Genomic DNA, 5,348 nt, shown 5'->3' with positions numbered 1-5,348 from the left:
TCACAGAAATCCAGTGGTTGAACCTCTATACATGAAAACTGACTTTTTGGTTTTCATCAAATTCTTAAATTGCACAAATACTGAGGGAAAACATTCTATTTCAATAAATCAGTCACCTAATTCAATAATGAAAAAAGAAGGGGCAAACCAAGAGAGTACACAAAGGAGACTTCAGGATGGCAGAGACAGCAATGTGTCCAAAGGGTCTGTGGCCTGTGGATAGTATTACACAGCACATACAAGTGAACCATATTATCAGGCCCAGTAAACATGGGTTTATGAAAGACGAGTCCTGTTTGACCAACCTAATCGCCTTCTATGACAAGATGACCCACCTAGTAGATGAGGATAAGGCTGTGGATGTTGTGTACTTAGAATTCAGTAAAACCTTTGACACCGTATCCCACAGCATTCTCCTGGAGAAGCTGGCAGCTCATGACCTGGATGGGTGCACTCTTCAATGGATAAAGAACTGGCTGGAAGACCAGGCCCAAAGAGTCGTGGTGAACAGAGCCAAATCCAGTTGGTGGCCGGTCACGAGTGGTGTTCCCCAGGACTCAGTATTGGGGCCAGTTCTGTTTAATCTCTTTATCAATGATTTGTATGAGGGGATTGAGTGCACCCTTAGTAAGTTTGCAGATGACACCAAATTGGTAGGAGTGTTGACCTGCTGGAGGGTAGGAAGGCCATACAGAGGGATCTGGATCGGCTGGATCATTGGGCTGAGGCCAATTGTACGAGGTTTAACAAGAACAAGTGTCGGGTCCTGCACTTGGGTCATAACAACCCCAGGCAATGCTACAGGCTCAGGGAAGAGTGACTGGAAAGATGCCTGGAAGAAAAGGATCTTGGGGTGTTGACTGACAGTCGACTACATATGAGTCAGCAGTGTGCCTGGGTGGCCAAAAAGGCCATCAGCATCCTGGCTTGTATCAGGAATAGTGTGGCTAGCAGGACTAGCTAGAAAAAAGAAAAACAAATTCCATAATGGGTAACACTCAAAATGGAGTTATAAAGAAAAGCCCCCTCGATTGTATATTAGGTCATCAGAAGGAAATTGTTGGGACGGAGGGTACGGAAAGCAAAAGGACCCTTATCAAGTATTGTAATCAATGATGGCCACTCTATAAATTAGGGGATGAGGAGAAGTGGCCCATCAATGAAACTCTGAATTATAACACCCTGCTACAATTAATGTTATTTTTGAGAAGGGAAGGAAAATGGGATGAGGTCACATATGCAGATATGTTTTTCACCCTCAGAAATCACCACGAGTATCAGAGGGACTGTGGGTTAAAGCCTCCCCAGGACCTTATGGTACTAGCTTTAGAAAGGGAAAATAAGAAAAAAGAGAAAGTCAATAAGCCCGAGAAATCTTGTTTAGGATGTGATATAGAGGAAAGATGTCTAAACCCAGAAAAAGTAAGAAATCCCGGATCAGAGGACCTGCCAGAGTATTACAATCCTCCAGCGGGGGAGGTGGGAAGAACGCAGAGCAGCAGGGGAGCAGGAGGAATGTGGAGCAGCTGGGGAAGACTGGACCGTGGTGGGGCAGTCGGATACCTCTCAGGGTAGCCCTATATCCTCTTGCACCTGAAGCAAGGAAATATTGCAAGCTCCCCTTAGAGAGTCAGTGGGGCCAGAGGGGGAGCCAGTCTTAATAAGGGTACCCTTCTCTTCATTCGATCTTGAAACATGGAAAATGGTAGCCAAGAACTATCAGAGCAATTTTGTGGGGGTCACTAAGCATTTTCAGTTCCTGATCAAACAGCATAACCCCAATTGGAACGATATACAACTGTTGTTAGACCATATGACAGAAACTGAAAAACAGTTAATATTGAGAACTGCCCAAAATTTAGTTATTGATCTAGTTGGCAAAGGCTCCACTTTGAGTGATGTGAATGACTACTTCCTCTTGAAGGATCCCCATTGGGATCTGAACAGAATCAAACATAAGAATTTATTAAGCAAATATAGAGACTGGGTTGTGAAAAGGATGGAGTGAGCCATCCCATGAATGATTAATTGGTCAGCCTTGTATGCTATCTGGCAAGGGCCAAAAGAAACCCCCACAGAATTCCTAGATAAGTTGCAAGATACCATGAAAAGATATACACCTCTTGACCCAGGTTCAGAAGCAGGGATACAGCAGTTAGTGTCGTTATTTATAGGTCAATCGGCAAATGATACTCGGAGGAAGTTACAGAAACTGAAAACAACAGAAAGTAGAAATTTGGAAATGTTAGATGAAGCCTGCAGAGTATTCAGTAACAGAGAAGAGAAAGATCATCGAAAGGATAGGCGTATGATAGTAGCAGCACTGCAAAAAAGTAGGGAGCTGAGAACTGAAAGAGTTGGAAGGCTTTGAAAGCCTTTAGAGAGAAATCAATGTGCAAGGTGTGGAAAAAAAGGACATTGGAAACATGAATGTCGGGAAAGGTGCAGAGGAAGTAGGCAGAGGGAGAATCGGACAGTAGCAAATGTTGAAAAAGACTGACGGGGACCTGGGGAATCTACCCTAGCCGATCCTCTGGTTATAATGAAGACAGGGAAAGAACAAAAACAAGCGGAATTTTTGGTAGATACGGAAGCAACATTTTCAGTCCTCAATCAAGTGTTAATGCCAATAAGTAATGATTACATAGTAGTAAAGGGAGCCACTGATCAAAGTGAAAGGGCATATTTCTGTGAAACTTTGAAATACAAATCGGGTAAAAAAAGTAGGCATTCATAAATTTTTATATATGCCTGTGAGAGTCGATCCGAAGATGGAGCAGTATTTCCCTGAACATCGCCATCAAGAACTTAGAGAACTGAAGCTGAGACCAAAAGAACAGATGGACAATGAATTAGAGAGAGGCCCGAGGAGAAGCATTGTGTTGCACTGTTTCTCCGATTCGGGGGGGCTGCTACTAAGAATGGCTGCTGTGTGGACTTTGCCTGCTGCTTCAGCCAAACGAGCCCCAGCCTCCTGAAAGTGACTGTTAGGAAGGGTGGGCTCACACCCCACAGGGAAAACTTATTGTTCCCTCTTATTTAGTTTGGCCTTTAATAAGGGAAGAGCACAAGAAAGGACACTGGGGAGCAGAAGGACTATATAAACATTTGATCAGAAAAATAGTAGCTAGAAATTTGTATACTACTGTAAGGCACAGCAATACGATCTTTGCCTCCAGACTAATCCTAAGAATATACCCAAGCCATAAATGGGTCAAAGTGGGAAAGGAAATGGACCTGGGCAACAATGGCAAATTAATTTTTCGGAACTCCCAAGAAAAGGGGGGTGCCGATATTTGTTGATATTAAGTGATACCTTTTCAGGTTGGCCAGAAGCATTCCCTACCAGAACAGCAAAAGCTCTGGAGGTGACTAGAAAATTAGTACAAGAAATAATACCAAGGTTTGGAGTTCCAGCTGTTATATCCTCTGATAGAAGGCCACATTTTATTTATGTGTATGTGAAGTCTCTTGCAGAAAAGACTTTGGAACCACAATAGGAAGGTCCATTTCAAATCTTCCTGACATCCTTCACTGCTATCAAGATTAAAGAACAGAACTCCTGGATCCATCATTCTAGAGTGAAGAAAGCCTGGAAAACACCATGGAGGGTAACCCAGGTGCAACCTGGAAAATTATGTTTTTTACGATCATAGCTTTAGGACATGGTTGGCATGTAAAAATTGGCATGTAAAAACTGGCATGTAAAGCTCACCCAAATGATTGGGAACAATTTGAATCTTTCAGATTGTTGGATATGCACAGTCCTCCCAAGAGGAATGAAATTACCACTATTCAGTGTACCCCATCCAGACTGGAGTAGAGAAGGGGGTGGATGGGGAAAGTGGGATGCAAATCGGAGGCAAACTTGTCTTTATGGGCAGGACCTGAGTAAAACCATAGGAAGACATTTCAAATGGGTACCTTGGAATCAAATTGAAATTACGATTTATTCCAGATGTATGAACTGCACGGATAAAACCACTAGTTGGGAAAAGTTTCTTAATTGCAGTGAATGTAGTCATTCGCAGAGTGTAGGAACCTTTAATATAACCAAGCTGAGAGAACTAGGGTTTAATTGCAGCATGCAAAACACTGGAAACCTTAATTTCCCTTCCAATATAGCAACAAATTGTAGTCTAGCTCCTAGGTGGTGGTGGCTTTGCGGGGATAGGCAAGCCAGGAAAAGTCTACCTGATAATTGTCAAGGCCATTGTACAGGTGGATAGATATTACCTCAAGAAAAGGTGTTTAACCATTCATACCCATCCCCAGGTATTGTTAGGAAGTTATGGAGAAAAACGCATTCAGTGCCGAATAACCCTCTCATAAAGAGACCCTCTGGATTTCATAGTTTTGCCAGATGGTTTATTCCTCAGCTAAGAGTTAGTGAGTTAGAAAAAGCCATAGTAAATATATCAGCCACAACAGAGAAAATCGAAAATGCCACTACGGATGCTCTTCAAAGGCTCCAGGAAGAGATATCATCACTAAGCAAAATAGTCCTACAAAATCACATGGTTCTAGACCTCCTGACTGCAAAAGAAGGAGGAGTATGTGTAGCGATAAACCGAAGTTGTTGTTAATATATTAATCAGGAGAAACGGGTAGAAAAAGACATTCAAAAGATATGCGAACAATCTGAGATCCTCCATTTAGTTACTCAAGATCATCATGGGGAAAGGCTCACTTCCTGGTTTCCCAACCAAGCTTGGCTACGATCCTTATTTGTAGCTTTATTGGGAATAATAGTTTTAGAGATACTGGTCTGTATAATGATGAGGTGTTTCTTGTGGTGTTGCCAGAGCACTGGAGATACTTATAGCAATTGAAAGAAACATCAGCTAAGACAGAAGTTAGAATCTAATAAGTATTTTGCAAAGACATTAGATAAAGAATCATCATATTAGTAAAAGAATTTACTAACCTCTTAGAAAAGGGTGGATTGATACAGGGAACTAACTAACACTTAGAGAGCTAACCCTTAACCCACATAGCAGTTGCCTAGCTTAGAGCTTTGTGTAAATTATTGTATGAGAAACAGGAGCTCGCTGATGACTTCACAGGCCTCGCAAAGATAAAAAATGCAACTGCATCCTTGGGTGAACAAGATAATGAGAGGAGGGCACAGGAGAGGAGATAAGCCAGTTCTAACCAGCTCATCAGTTTGAGCCTTGGCCAACTCAGCACAACAGGCCAGAGGTAAAAAGGACACAGTAAGGAAGCTGAGTAGCCTTCATCCAAAGACCCCAGCCCACGACCACCAGGTGGCACTGCGCAGGTGCAACCAGGAGAGGCCAAAGGTGGAGTCTATGGAAATGATTTCCCAGAACTCATTGTAATAAAAA

The 5,348-nt window shown here is 42.5% G+C and overlaps 1 pseudogene; it reads left to right on the top strand.

The window, feature by feature from the left end:
- Positions 1 to 4,085: 4,085 nt before the first annotated feature.
- Positions 4,086 to 4,832, top strand: LOC139826339 (syncytin-2-like; annotated as a pseudogene).
- The last annotated feature ends 516 nt before the right edge of the window (positions 4,833 to 5,348 follow it).

Source organism: Patagioenas fasciata, chromosome W, assembly GCF_037038585.1.
Source record: "Patagioenas fasciata isolate bPatFas1 chromosome W, bPatFas1.hap1, whole genome shotgun sequence".
NCBI lineage: Eukaryota > Metazoa > Chordata > Aves > Columbiformes > Columbidae > Patagioenas > Patagioenas fasciata.
The sequence above is the reverse complement of the archived record's forward strand: the minus strand, read 5'-3'. Positions and strand labels throughout refer to the sequence as shown.